The following is a 15,833-nucleotide window of genomic DNA, read 5'->3' on the forward strand; positions in this document are numbered from 1 at the left end:
GTCGGACTGAAAGTCACAAAGAAAACAACCTTCAGGATGATAAAATGTATAATACAGTAGTAAGTGCACAGAATCTGAACTAAAAGGAAATCCCAGTGTGGAAATGAAATCCCACGTGGTTCTGGGAGAGCATGGGGAGGAGGAGGTGACAGCTGCACAGCCAGCTCCAGCAATGGTGGCTGGAGGCCAAGCTGCTCACTCTGCACCTTGGGTCACAGCTTGAGAGGCAGACGGGCTTGGACAGGGGTGGGGGCAGCAATCTCACACGAAATGCACCTGCTGGGGATGACAGTGCTGTAACAAGGCCATGCCGGGCATGAAAATCAGAGATCTGAGCATTGGGCAGGAAGTCCTAAAGCTGCCCATGCTTCTTCCCAAATATTTTAAAAAATGCTTTTCTGGTCATGTAGAAAATGAGACTGAGTTTCACAGCTCTCTCACCCTTATACCACCTGGAGCACTCATCCTGATGTCAGTGCAGAAACCCCTGTCTAAGATGAGCGCAGTGGCCCAGGCCAGGCCAGGCCGCTCCGGCACGTGGAGCTGGATGCTGCACCTGGCCCTGCTGCAGGGCATGGAGGGTCTTGGCAAGCTGGGAATAGCAGGGCTCTGTTCCTGGGCAGTTAAACAGCTCTGTGCCTCAGCCTTGCACAGCTTTGCTCTCGTATTTCAGCCTTTGGGGTTTTATATGCAGAGAAGGCTTTGGCCTTAGCTGGGCTCCTCTGCTTCTGTAAAACCAGCAAGTTTTCAGAGAGCCAGAGTTCTGCCCCAAATCAGCCTTTCTGATGTATTAGGGTTTATAGTCTTCACTGGAGCACTGTTTAACTGGGAATGCGATTTAAAAGCAATTTAGTAAAATCCCACTGCAGACATTTTCATTTCAGCCTAATCCTCTCTTATAGCGACTCATCTCAGATAGATTAGGAATTGTTTTAAGCTAAATGTAATGGCTCGTAAATAATATATTTGAGCCTCCATGCAGTGGCTTGTGCCAGGTATTTGAAATGGAATTAAAAAATAAACTGATACACATTCCTAAATAAATAAGCCCTAACACTTCTACTCTGCTACCACGAGTGAACTTACTTGGATAACAGGATTGAAAGAGCAGGAGAGTTGTTCAAGAGGGGGGATTTCTGAATGGGCCTTTTCCAGCAGCTTGTATTACGAAATCCAGGGAAAGAATGTTTCTTCCTCTAACAAATTAAAAAGGAAATCTGCAAAAAGAGGAAAGGGAATAAAAAGTACAGACTAAACAAAATGAATTAAAATTGCATTGGAATGAGAGAGAAGGAAACCAAAAAGAGAACATAATAAATAATGGAACCAGATGGGGACAAATTCTGTGCTTAGGAAGCAGAGGCTACTCTTCAGCTGCACTTCAGGAGGAGGAGAGACTGTATACGTGTGTCTGTGCATTTATTATCTATGGAAGAAAAATTAATTTTTCTGTGGTTTTTTTTTAGTTTTTTTTGTTTTTCCTTTCCCTTCAGCAATGCTAATATAGAAGTTTGATTTGAGGGAGCTTCAAATTTAGATTAAAGCCTCATTAAAGAATCTTTAATTCTGAAAATAAATAGAATATACCACTCAATGTCACCTTAATCACTGGCTGGTTTTACTCCCCAAAATCTACATGGCAGTGTTGCACTGTTGAACTTGTGTCCACTGTGCACTGGGATCCATAGCACAGGGTTATTCTACTCTTGTAAGGGAAAAAGTAGGAGTTAAGATGTGCAACACCAGAGACTGCAAACCAGACCTGCATAGGCCAGCTTCAGAGAGTTTACTGCAGAATCCCCTCATGGGTTTCATTTTGCCACGTAGCGTATGCCAAGGTTGTGTGGCTGTGGGGGACTGGGCTCTTGAGACTGTTTTCTAAATAGAAGTAAATCTGTAAAATGCTGAAAGGCTACTATGCTTACATTTTATTTTAAAATTACTGATTTTTAAAGATTTTATTTTGTTGTTTCTATTACTGAATACATAAAATGGTCAAGTGTATTTTTTGTGGTGGTGTTATTTACAGCACATCTGTCACATCTTCCAGGCTGTTGCCTCTCCTTTTCTTCCCCCCCACCCATTTGTTTCAGCTTTTGCACGTGTTTTTCTCTAGCCTAAACTACAGAAACCTCCTAATTACAAAGCTAGTTGTTGAACCATGTCCCTTAGTAGGAGCAGCTGTTGTAGTGGATGACTCTATTAGTCTTACCATCCCATCCATGGCTTTTTATGCCTTTTTGTTTTCCTTCCACCGTTTATAATGGCTTTTACTATGTATGCGATGCTGAAGTTGGAAGAATGATCTTAAATTTGTTTGAGAATAAACTGGGTCCTCTGGCCTCAGTGAGCAATAAGGAGAACCTAGCCAATGTGTTTTCCTGTTCTGATTCCTCTTTAGAGGGAGGGGGGCTGTTCTTCACAGTACGCTTCTACTTTCTCATGCAGAATTCCTACTTATTCAAGAAAATACATAGTGGACACATGCTCAGGCTCTGTGATCCCCAATGGTTCACAATTAATAGTTCTTTTCCTTTCTTCCTTGCAGGATTGTGCAACCTGGGAAATGTTATTGCCATTTAACTAACTTCAGAAAGTGTATTCTGGACTGAATTGACCAGACCTCCCATTCTATGCAAGCATCTCCTGCTGGTGACCAGGTACAGAGCGTGTGGGGTTTGCACTGAGGGCTGGGAGTGGGTGGGAGTTGTGGTGTGAGCAGCAGCACAGGAAGCTCCTCTGCTGTGTGTCATTCCTGGCCTGTAAGCGTTGGAAGCTACTGAGCTATCTCATGTCTTAGGCTGCAGTGTGACAGTACAGGAGTCATTCTTCTCCAGGGCAGGATTAATGACAGTGCCAGTTTACAGGCGTGCTCTGATGTGCCACACCTTTCCTAATATCAGATTTAGGTGCCTTAGGTCACATCAGATTTTCTGCCAAATCCATAAGCTTTTAACATGTGAAGTGAGTTATTTTCTGTTTGTTTTTGTGGGGTTTTTTTCCATTCTAGTAGTACAAGGCTTACAGTGAAGGGGTTTAAGGCTTAGCAGCTAGGTCAGGAGACCTCAGGTATGATATTACCAGGCACAATGAATTGTAGTTGTCATGAATTAGAGCAGGTGACATTACACTTGAAAACTGCACAGTGAATGAAGCCTGCAACGTTTACAGTTTGGTGCTAATGGACAGGTACAGTATGAAAAGGTTCACTGAAACACATGGTTAGTAAGAAAGAAAGAGCATTGTTTACTTGTAAAAAATTTAATTAATTTTTAGTTTAATTTTTGGTTTAATTTTCTTCTCATTGCAGCAGAGGGTCCATCAGAAGGCATGGGCTGTAGATAGGCTGCAGTGTGCTGATCTGGAGCTGGTGCAGTCCAGCAGATCAAGTATTTCCTATCTCAGATGCTCTGTGTTGTAAACCCCAACTGGTGGCTTCCTTAGGATTACTGGGCCATGTAGAAACTGATGCTGGGAGGGTCCCAGAGTGGTTTGGAATGTTGGTTCTCTGTAGACATGAGCACAAAACCATTCAGGGTTTCTTCTAGATAAGTATATAGCTGGTCCAAGTGGGTTGATGCTTTGGTGTAGTTTCAGCTGTGCACTTGCTTTGGAAATCACAGTCTGGAGAAATCTGTGTGCTAGGCTTGGAAAATGGGAGAGGGAAGAGCTAGCCCCAGGAAGAGACAAATATCTCACTTCATTTGGGGATCCACAGCTCTTACCAGGCATGGACTGCTGCTGGATGAGGGTTGGTGCAAAGGCTGTTATTTGGAGAATTATTCCACAGGACTGAAAAAGATGGTACCACTGTGTTGTCAGTAGTCAAACCTCCCTGTTTGGGTAGGAGGGGATGGGCTGTTCAAAGAAGGGAGACAAGCAGGGTAAGGAAGATATGAGTATTTATAAACTGGCATTTATAAACTTACAATGCAATACTGAGATAAAGATGATACATTGTCACTCTCAGCCATTTCACACATGATATGGGATTATGGAAGGTCCCAGAAACAGCAGAAATAATGACAGCACAAATACCACCTGTGAGGAAAGACTGGAGGAAATATGATTGCTTAACCTAAAGAGGAGAAGTTCAAAGAGACATGTAGCCAGTTTTCAAATAACCATGGAGAAGAAAGGAATGAATTCTTTTATGCATCACTTGTAAATAGTGTGAAAAATAATAAATGAAATGACAGCAAACAGAGGTCTAAATAAAGTACTGGGAAAAGCTTAATTGGCTGATAGGATAACAAGATAGATGACAGGGATATTGCAGACTTTCCATCAGTGGAGATTTTTAGAGAAAAAAGAGTTGACTACTGCCAGGAATGATATAATCTATGGTGACTCAGGGGAAGGAAGGGTAAATGCCCTCTTCCAGCCCTGCTGTCTGTTGTTCTGTGTTTCAGTCTCCTTGTTGACAGTGACTTTGGTTATTGATGAAAGCTAAATAGTTATTTTAAAGGAATAAACACTTCCATATGGATGGTAGAGTGTATTTCATACTCCACTTTTCAGGGAGGGAATGAAAAATGCTGTTTCTGAGTTTCCTGAGGAGATCTTTCTCTTGGAAGTAAACAGATAAATGAGTGCATTATAGTCTGCACATTGTGGGAAAGTATTGAGTTATTGTTAGCAGCTGGCAGGGTAATGACCAGGTGTGCTCCTGCCTAAGAGGGGGACCTGGAAAGGCAGGCCCTGCTGCCTTCTCAGGTGAACAGAAAACTGCTCATTTACATCACAGATCTCAGAAGTCTGGTACTAATGGCAAACTTCAAATTCATGCTGGCTGCATTGGGCTGTGTTGAGCAGCATTCCCTAATAGCAAGTTCTGGTGGATCAATGCTCACCTGAAGAAGTGTTTGGCTGCAGAGCTGAGGCTGTGTTCGCACAGCAGCCCTGGTGCTGCTGTACCCTCTCTGTGCAGGAGCAGGGCTTTTTCTCTGAGTGGTGCTGCCTGGACTGGCTCTCCCTGTGACCCGGCCTCCTGTGAGCCTGCCTGCTCACAAGGGCCTTGGCACATGTGGAAGACAACAATGGTCCCTGTACCATCATTTTTTCAGGACTGCCAGTCAACAGGACTGCAGTTTAAAAGAGAAAGTAGACTTCATGAGAATAATGATGTCTTAGGACCTCATAAAACCAATCCAAAGCTTCCTTTCAGCTGTGAGTTTGATCCAGGTACGACAGCTCTCTGAGTTTAGGAAACAAATTGCTTCTTATTTGGAAGGTTGGGGCCTCAGATTTGAAGTAGGTCTTAACTCTCCATCTAATTACAAATTCTGGTTTTGAAAGCAAAGATGTTAGTAGTTACAGGTCAGTCTGCCGTCTGCTAAATTTAGCTTTCAAATTTACTTAAAGTTTGGTTTTACCCCTGCAAGCTAACCAAATCATTCAGCCAGTTTGATCAGGGTTTTGGCCATATTTACAGGATTCAGCAGATGTGATGATAACTTTAGCTGGGGTTCAGCAACTGTGACAGCCACTCTTGTTACAGATAAGGGGAAATGGGTTGCCACCCTCCAGTACTTGCTGTTTCAGGGCACCTGCACTGAGCACTAAAGCCTGCAGGTACCAGTTTCTTTTCTCTTCTGAACTGCTGGTAGACTGGCACTAGCAAGGACAAATTACAACTGTTCTTTGGAGTAAGAGCATTTGTTGAATGTTCTGAAGAGGAAATGCAAGTGCTGAATGATGGTGTGTGGCTGCTTTTGGTTTTGTGGGTGTGTTTTCATGGCACTGGTATGTCCTACATACTTTTTTTCAGCTTGAACTACACTAAATTACTACTTTCATGCAATAGACCCGCATTTGGAATACCAGCAGGAGCTCAGCTAGACCTGCTATCTTGGGCAGAGGCCAATAATCTCTAAATCTGGCTGTTCCCTGGGTCCCAGGGAGTTCCTGTGCCACCTGTGTGGCAGGCTGCCTCAGAGGTGCCAGCTAACACAGAGGTGCCATGCTGGCTGGGCACCACTTCCAAAACACTGGCAAGAGCCAGGAGGCACTGCTGACCCTGGAGCAGCTGGGTGAGGCCCCTTGTCTCTCCTCAGGCAATGGCTTGTGGCTCCTGCTGGGTTCAGGCGAGATGTGCATTTGTCCCTCTTGGCATATTGACCTTCCTGGCACCTCTGCCTGGGCCTGAGCTGTGCAGCCACCAGCTGTGGCCCCACATGGGCTGTCACCACAGTGGCCTGAGCCCCCTGGTAAACCCATGCCCTCCAGGACAGGCACCCACGAGGCACACTGCCTTTGGCTACTCTTGCTTCATGGAAATGTTTTGTTGTGGAAGGTCATATAAAACAGTTAGAGATATAAATATTTAAAATAAAATGCAGATAACTGAGTGGAACCTCTTGGCTTTTACTCACCATGACTTGGGAAACACTCTCTTTTGACATGTGTTGACTGAACCAGCTTCCTAAGTATCAAGTGGAGGGATGCTGTGTGTTTCCAGCCTGGGTAGTTGCAGCAGGCAAGGCAGCTGTGCTGTTTTCCCTCTCAGGAAGGCAGTTCAGGACATGCCTTTGTCTTTATGTAGGGGGAGATTGGCTAGTTTGTGTCCTGAGCTGTGACTTTGCCCTGACTATTTTTTTGGCAGAATCCATTAATAATCATTCTTTCCAGCTTCTCCTCTTTGCTTACTAGTTAAGTACTTGCCATGTGCAGCTGTAAAAAGCTGTTTCCAAAGAGAAATAAACTGGAGCAAAAACTTCTGTAATTGGAGATGGGGAGGAAAGCAGATGGGCGTTTTCAGTTTGTTGTCCTTGGATGCTTTTTGTTTCATCTGTGCCATGCTTTAAACCAGAGCCCTTTACAGGACTGTGTGCCCTCCTGCTTCTGCAATCTGTGTCCTCCCAGTCCTAGCTGGAGCAGCACCAATTTGCCTGTGTCCCTTGCAGGACCAGGGATAATGGGGGCAGTCAGCATCAGTCAGAGAGCCCTGTGCTTCATCAGCAGTGCCATGATGTCAGTACAGCAAGATAGAAATCTCTTCAGGTCTCAAACTTTGACAAGGCATAAAAATAGTTTCCCTCTTTCTCTGTTTTTTTTTTTTTTTGTTTTTTTTTAACCCAAACTCCACATTATTAAGCACACACAAATTTTAGTGCCTCTCCAGGTAGATCTGGGAATTTAAATTCCTGCGTTGTCTTTTATGTAACATTAGAATTGCTTTGAGTTTGAAGGAACCACGGGCTGATGAAAAACAGAACTGGTACCTTGCCATCTATTAGATAATTGCCAAAACAAGTAGAGAAGCCTATTTCATAAATGAAATCTTCAGAAGCTATCTTTACTTACAGGGCTTCCAACTGAACAATGAAACCTTAGATTAGTCACAGACAACTGTGTGCCCTTACTGTAGGTGTTTAAATTGGCATCACCTGCTGCAGATTTGTGCTGTGTACTTGGATGCATACCTGCAAATTTCATGGTCCCAGTATCATTAAGTATTCAGCTAAAGGCCAGGTGTCTAATCTGAAACCTCCAATTCAATGTTATCTCACCTATATTTCATAAACATATATATTGCATAAATACCAAGTCTTGCTGCAAAAGCAGATGGAAGGATTCATGTAAAAATGGCTTTACAAAGCTATTGTGGGTAAAATTTTTATTGTAGCTCTGTTCTAGTAAATGAAACAAAGTGTAATTGTGGTTGGTCAATACTTTGATCTCAGCTTGGCTTATAATGATATAAATATGAAGAATATTAGTATTGCCTGGATTTTGTTCTCTGCATTTTGGCAGCTTATTTATGAAATAATCGAAACGTCTCTTAGCTGTACCTCTCTTTTCCAAGTGACTTTTGACATTTTTTTCTTGCCAAAAGGCAGCGTTGGAAATACTTAACAGAAAAATTCATCCTCGTATTACTCAGGATGTTTTCCAGATTGGACCAAGTGGAAATTGCTGGTGATAGGAACAGCACGTGAGTATTGCTGGTGATTGCACACATGCAAATTCTGATGCTGAAGGCTGAGGTCTCTCCTATAGCCTGTGGAGAGATGTTCAGTGTGCTGTGGGTTAGATTTTGACTGCTCTGCAAAGAGACAAACTAAATCCAAATGGAGGAGGAAGAATTTCAGGTTTGTCCTTCCACTGCTTCTGCTGTAAATGGGAATCTGGGTGAGCAGCCACCAGGACTCCGACTCCTTGCCTGGGGCTATCTCTAAACACCAGTCCACAGGTTCCAAAAGCCCCTGGGCTGGAGATGACCTTCTGCAGGGCGCTCTGCAGGCCACCAATTCACTTGGGAGCTGCCCTTCCCTAGGAGTGGGTCTAGAGCAGGAGATCCTCTGTGGGGTTTCTGTACATATTTCCATTAGGTAGCAGGTTTTTTGTCCAGTAACTGGTGCTGGAGGCAGGAAGTCCTGGTCAGCTCAGAATAAGGCATATGATGGATTCAGCACATTCAGTACTCAAGAGGAAAACATGAGTCTTTATTGTCCCTGCTGCTGTTCTGCGTTAGCCCTAGAACTTCAACTGGCAGCCCTCATCATTTATCATACAGATTCTCATTAATGCTTTGGGATTGTATCTTCCTCTAAGTCAAAGACAACTTCCTAGGTCTGCAATGAAACCACAGCAGTTCCTGCTAAGGACAGGCAGTACTTTTTTTTTTTTTTTTTTTTTAATGAAAATAAATAGACTCTTTAAGATATTTCTTGTAGTTCCAACTCAATATCAGATTAAAACTGATGTTTTTTAAAAGAGAGAAAATGATGGTCAGATTTAGTAGATTTTTATACATGATGCAAAGAACCAGACAATGCAGAGATAGTGACAACCTGCTTTATTTAATGATTCCTTAATGGTTATCTGATCTGTTACTTTTGTACAATCCATCTAAAGGTAGTTTTAAGGTTGTCTTATTGAACATTTTTAATAACAGTAGTGTGTTGCTTCCTCTGTCTGTAGTTGCAGAAGTTTACTGCTGGATTCTACCCAGGTAGATAATTGGGTGGTGCAGGAGCATAACATTTTGGCTTTGTTTTTAATATGGATTAGAATAAGGCATCATTTGCCAGTACTGCTGGGATATTAGGTGATCATGTAATTTCACATGTGCAATTAGGTGTTTTCAGTAATATTATTACTTTCCTTTTTTGTTTTTAAATTGATCCTTTTCAAACCAAAATGTGTATGATAAGACATTTGAGATTAAAATTAATCTCTTATCCTTGATTTACCTTCTGGTTGGGTTTTTTATTGCTTTGGATGCAATTTCTAAAGTTTTGTAGACCACTGAGAGCAGATAATGAACTTTTAGCCACAGTATCTTGAGTAGTTTGGGATGAGCTAAGATTGGCTCCAATGTGAAGAAGGGGCAGTTGAAGTCCCAGAGTCTGGGGAGGGGTTGTTTGCTCAAAAAAGAAAGAGAAAACCCTCTCATTGCTTCAGGTTACTCTTTGTCCCCTCTTTTCCCTCCCCTTTATTATTTCCATCCTGATTTTAAAGTCTCGTCCACAGGTTTGTTTTTATATTTCCCAGATCCTTTAAAAATAATTACTGAAACCATAGCAGCCCACGGGAAAGCTTTCCGAGACACAGCGCGAGCTAGAGAGCAGGCCAAACTTCAGAGGCAGAGCTCTTTCCAAGCAAGGAAGAGTGGATACTGGGAGTTTCTTTGGGTGTTTGTGCAAATGGGTGCTTTGTTGTCCAGCTTCTGTGTGTGCAGATGCCCAGTATACACTGCCCAGCTATACCCTGTATCTGCATTTTGGGGGGTTGAAAGTGATAGTCATTTATTACTGTAAGCTATCTGTAAAATTTGTGAGAGTTTCATTTTGTAGCTATTCTCAGAGGAGGATCTAAGATAAAATACCTACCTTGGTAAATACTGAAAGTATGAAAAGTAATGGTATATTTTGTATATGATATATATTCATTTTAAAGTCAGTAAACTGAAAATTTTCAATTGCTTTATTGCAAACTTGCGCTAGTTCCTTAGGCAATGTGAATTGTAAAAAAGTAACTGTTTTGTAGCAGCCCAGCGGTGTCTGCAAAAACCTTAATTTTTCCTGGCCATGTTACTGAAATAAGCCTTCAAATGGCAGATCAAATGTTTTACAGCTTTTTGAAGTGGAGGTCAGAGAAGGTTTGTGAACACAGGGGATATGCAGAATGAGTTATCCTGTAGTACCTACTCAGTTAGTAAGAAGTGGGGTGAGTTTCTGTTCAATATCAGTGGGTGGTTTGTGAGCAGGGCACAGAGGGTGCATTGTGGGGAGTTTGTTGATGGCTGTGGTCCTTGCAGACAGATGTCAGCACATCTTGGTGGTTGCTCTCCCCAGGTTCATGGAGCAAGGTACCAGCAGTGCTGAGCACAAGGCATGGCATCTCTGTGCCAACCATGGCTGTGGGCCTTGCTCCACCAGCCTTCCTGATGCAAAGGATGGGGCTGTGGGAGTCAGTGCCAGCCTTGCCTGCTGACTGTGACACTTGTCAAATTCATTACTTATGTGCAAATATGATTTGGTGCCTCACAAGTGATCTGGTTTAATGACTAACCCCGAGCTACAGTGCAAATCCCTCCTGGGAGAGAACATCAAGGGGCTTCATGGGATATGCTCTTCCTAATCTCTAATTCTGACCTCAAAAAGTTCAAATGCTTCAGCAAAGTCAGAAGGTACAATGAGTCTCATCCAGTTGCCTCTGAAAACTGGCCTGAGCCTTTCCATGAACTCTAATGAGAGTAAATTCAAGCTCTCCATCTCTACCCTGTCCAGTGGAGGTTTCTCACCACTTTGCAGCTTCAAATCATTCAAAATGAGCTTCAAGAACGGAAAATTAGATTTTTTCTTTTAAATTAAAATCTCTGCCAGGCCTGGTTGCCTGTTTCTCACAAAACTGATTTATGGGTCTTGCTGTGTTGAACCGAGGCTTTTATTGACAGTAGCCTGGCTCCGAGGTGGTGGTTCTCTGTACTGTCCATGGTGGAGCAGGTTCCCTTACATTATGCAGATCTGGGGCTGGCTTTTGTTTTGTTTTTCCCACACTCCAGGCAGATCAGTCTTTGATTGCTCCTCTAATGGCAGGTATTCGAGTTACTCTAATTTATGTCAACACCTGGGCTGTAAAAATTCCAATGCACTCTTGCTTGTGCAGTTGGTCTTTCCCTGATGACTGCCCAGGCCACTTAGCTTTTTGTTTGGGCTTTTGATGTGAAATCTGAGCTGATCTCTGTGCACTGTAGTTTTTCAACATTCTCATAGGAATATTGTAATATTTATAAGAGGGATTGGAAAACTATGCTTTCAATTCATTCCACATGTCTTGCCCTTATGTGCCTCAGATTTCCCCTTTAGTGGCACTTACTATTTTAATATCATTTTATAGATGCTGCCTGTAGTAGAACAACCACAATTCACTGCATGTTTAGTAAGACTTAGTTGATTGTGGTGAAGAAAATGCTTTATATTAAAAAAGCCTGTTTGAATGCTGAATTGAATTCTAAACTTATATCTACTGAGAAATGAAGCAATCTGATAGTGTGGGAGGTTTGGGAGGTTCTCGATCCTTTTCTGCAAGTATCCATTGTTGTTAAATGTTTTTGACTGCTGCTTCATGTCATCCTGTTGATTAGAGAAAGATGAATGAAGGCACCATGAGCAATGGTGTTGTGCAGGTCACATCATTATAATTTATTGCCCTGGGCATGGAGAGGATGTGGTGTGGGGCATCCCATAGCTCCCACAGTGTAATCTGCAGCTCCAGGTGGGCTCTTGTCATCCCAGCCTCAGGACTTGCAGAGGTTTGCCCCTCTCATTATAACTGCTGCTCTGAAGGGGACTGCAGCACACCTGTGGGAGGGCAGCACAACTCCACCAGCAAAATCCCAGAGTTTGCTCTCCATATTTGATTACCTTCTTGACTTTTTTCTGTGTGTACTGAAAGTTGCAACAGCTCAAGTATCCAAAAAACCCTCCATTTATGGTGGACTAATTTATGGTACTTTTGGCCTGTTATGCTACAAAAAAGTGTATAGAAGGGAAAAAATGCTCCAGGTTTCTGTCAATTTGATTCAAAGAGCAGGGTTGCTGTCGTGCTACACAAAGCAAACAAGTGGTCAGAGCTGTAACAACCTAGAAATAAAAGTGGAGCAATAGGTGGAAAGGCAAAAGGTGGATATGGTCATGTCAACAAAAGCTGTTTTCCCATGGTAACAAGCTGGGGATTCCAAAGGTCAGGCCATCCCTTTTTGCTTCTGGGTCACCAGATGTGGCTTGTGGGGAACATCCCTCCCTGCCCCTCACTGTTTGCTGCCTGCTACTGCCAGGCCATGAGTGACCCTGCCTGCTCAGAGTGGTGCCATGTTGTGAGGATAAGATGATGAAAAAAGTCTTGGTCTTAAGTGCAATTATTTTTGTTCTGATTTAGGACTAAATAATCTGGAGGCAATACTCAGGAATCCCTAATTTCTGAACTAGTCTGTTCACCCTACTGGCAGCTCCTTGAGTTTAAGACAGTTTTGGGGAGAAAGCTGTGCAGTGCTGAGCAGCCACATGACATTGAGTGAGCACTACTACAGTGATGAGACACTGGAAAAAGTAGCCCCATTGCAGAGAAGCTCTTGGGCTATATGTTAGGAGCACTATTTTGTGAACACTAAGTGTTCACAATGAGGAGCAGATGAGGGAATAAGCTGGAGAGAGACATCAGGTCCTTTCTTGCCCCAAGTGTGTTGTCCCTGTGTGGAGAGGTTGCCCCTGTGGCTCTCCAGAGCACTGGGAGTCAAGTGTCCCTTTCAAGGTCACCTCCAGCCTGTGAGAATCCTCCTTGGCTGTGCTGGGGCAGTGCCTGGATAACAGCCTCCTGTGTTGGTTCCAGCACTCACCTTGATGAGAGGTGGGTGGTAGATGGTGAAGTGTTGCAGGCAGCTCTGCTCTGGACAGCTGAAGGAGAGCTCTCAAACAGCTCATCCTTAGCCATCACTTCTTTCTGGGAGAGAGGGTGAAGCCTTTTGCCCTAGGGCTTTCTGCAGAGTGGTTGGGGAAAGGGCCTTTCAGTTTTTGGTGTGGGGGCACCGATGGGATGGAGCTGGCAGAGGTGACAGTGTCTGAGCATGTGTCCTCCTGTCCTGAGGACCGGAGTACAGCCCAGTAACTCGATTTTTCTGCTGGATCCACTGGATTTTCTCCATTAAAGTCTCAATTGTGTTTGACAGATGAGGTTTGCTGGATGCAACTTGCTGTGGACCATAGGTGCATCTGGCTGTTACTGCTCTCACACCTGGATCATGTGCTGGCTCAGGGCTCTCTTGACTCACTTGTCACTGACACACACAGTAACCTGCTCTGTTACAGTATTCCTGGGGTGGTAGGAAGTAGATGCAAAGTGTTCATGTGCTTGTTTCAAGAAGAGTGAACTCCCTCCTGAGGTGCCTGGTGCAGCAGGGGCTTTGCTCCAGGTGTCCTTTGCAGCGCTGAGGTCCTGTTCCCAGGACCAGGTTGCTGTGGTGGGGAATGTGACCTGACCCTTGTTGCCTGGACAGACAGGAGTGTTTTTGTACAACTCCTCTGGGCACACTGGCTGAAAGAAATGATAGAGTATGGATTGGATGTAAGCAATTTCTGTTTTCAGTGAGTCAGATACTTTCTGCTATAGGGTGTTTGCTCTGACATAATCAGCTTTTCCTCAAGTCTACATCCAGACACGTAGACTGACCAAAAGCTTAGCTGTTTTTTCCAAACAGGACTATATTGGTTACCAGAGGCAGTCCTCCAAAGTTAGCCATTGCCTGTGATCCTCTGCATATCTTGAAAAGTATTTCACTGAAAAAATAATATTTTTAAAATACTTGGATTAAAACAACTTTCTGTCACCATAGCAGCCTATTTCTTAGCTGTAATTTTTTATGGATGCAGCACCACTGGATTTTCTCCATTAAAGTCTCAATTGTGTTTGACAGATGAGGTTTGCTGGATGCAACTTGCTGTGGACCATAGGTGCATCTGGCTGTTACTGCTCTCACACCTGGATCATGTGCTGGCTCAGGGCTCTCTTGACTCACTTGTCACTGACACACACAGTAACCTGCTCTGTTACAGTATTCCTGGGGTGGTAGGAAGTAGATGCAAAGTGTTCATGTGCTTGTTTCAAGAAGAGTGAACTCCCTCCTGAGGTGCCTGGTGCAGCAGGGGCTTTGCTCCAGGTGTCCTTTGCAGCGCTGAGGTCCTGTTCCCAGGACCAGGTTGCTGTGGTGGGGAATGTGACCTGACCCTTGTTGCCTGGACAGACAGGAGTGTTTTTGTACAACTCCTCTGGGCACACTGGCTGAAAGAAATGATAGAGTATGGATTGGATGTAAGCAATTTCTGTTTTCAGTGAGTCAGATACTTTCTGCTATAGGGTGTTTGCTCTGACATAATCAGCTTTTCCTCAAGTCTACATCCAGACACGTAGACTGACCAAAAGCTTAGCTGTTTTTTCCAAACAGGACTATATTGGTTACCAGAGGCAGTCCTCCAAAGTTAGCCATTGCCTGTGATCCTCTGCATATCTTGAAAAGTATTTCACTGAAAAAATAATATTTTTAAAATACTTGGATTAAAACAACTTTCTGTCACCATAGCAGCCTATTTCTTAGCTGTAATTTTTTATGGATGCAGCACCACTGGATTTTCTCCATTAAAGTCTCAATTGTGTTTGACAGATGAGGTTTGCTGGATGCAACTTGCTGTGGACCATAGGTGCATCTGGCTGTTACTGCTCTCACACCTGGATCATGTGCTGGCTCAGGGCTCTCTTGACTCACTTGTCACTGACACACACAGTAACCTGCTCTGTTACAGTATTCCTGGGGTGGTAGGAAGTAGATGCAAAGTGTTCAGGGGGTTTTAGGTCTCTGGGAAATTACCCAGTGTGAGCTGCAGATCATGGTGACTGGAGGATCAGTGCACTTGGCTGGATGCTCTGGGAGGAGGGAGTAAGCATGAGGAGTGTGGAGGAAGATGGAGATGCTGTAGGGTTGACAGAGCACAGGGGCCTGGGATAACATGCATAGAGACATGAAAGCACCTGCCAGCATCCTCACTTTTTTCCCCTCACTAGTCATGTCTTTTGTTTGTTCTTGTTATTGTTTATCTTTACTGGCTCTCACTAGCTCCCCAACATCTGCACCTTTCATATACCTCTTACAATGGCATCACTGAGCTAAACTAACTCTGCAATTTCTTCAAAAGGTATGTCCAAAACAAAAAACATCTCCTCTCTCTGCAGCCTAAGTATGGCAGGAAAAATGCTCACTGTGATACTGGCTTGACATGTTTCTTTCCCAACAACTACCCCATCCACTTCTGCTAGAGACCCTTCAGGCTTTTGCCTTCCACTTCTCCCCTTTTGGTCCCTGCCTGCAGCAGGAGGGTGTTGCATCCCCCACACCAATCACTGCTGAATTGGAAAAGATGCACTTCCCATTGGGACATCCTCCTGTGTGTTGTTCAGCTTGGGCCAAATCCTATTTCAGGGCCACATAGATCTCATCCACTTCCACCTGTGCCTGTGAATAAAGCTTCTCATCCTTCACCCCTCCAGTGGGTCTAGGCAGGAGCTCTCCATCACTGACTGCTGTACCTCCTCTGCCCTGGCATTTTGTGTAAGGGGTGGCATTTTTCAGTGTGGTGGAAAGTCATACTCAAAGTCATACTCATTTTGGGCACTGCAGAGCGTTTCCTTGAAATGCCAAAAGTCCCCAGTAAAGTAGGCTTCCTCTCTCTGGCAGCAGCAGATCCCCAGAACTTCCCCGGGTCTCAGACAGCCAGAGTAACTTCTCTTCTGTTGGTCTCTCTTTTGGCTGTCCAGATCTCTGCAGGTGGTTTTAGGGG

The 15,833-nt window shown here is 43.9% G+C and overlaps 1 protein-coding gene across 2 annotated transcripts in view; it reads left to right on the forward strand.

Annotated features, from left to right (window-relative positions):
• Nucleotides 1–15,833, forward strand: part of WIPF1 (WAS/WASL interacting protein family member 1) — a 55,989-nt gene that overhangs the window by 18,383 nt on the left and 21,773 nt on the right. For both annotated transcript variants that reach the window (XM_059475690.1, XM_059475688.1), the window contains exon 2: nt 2,549–2,660. The gene's annotated coding sequence lies outside the window, so the exon portion shown is untranslated. The remainder of the gene's footprint in view (nt 1–2,548; nt 2,661–15,833) is intronic.

This window comes from Ammospiza nelsoni, chromosome 7 (genome assembly GCF_027579445.1).
Source record: "Ammospiza nelsoni isolate bAmmNel1 chromosome 7, bAmmNel1.pri, whole genome shotgun sequence".
NCBI lineage: Eukaryota > Metazoa > Chordata > Aves > Passeriformes > Passerellidae > Ammospiza > Ammospiza nelsoni.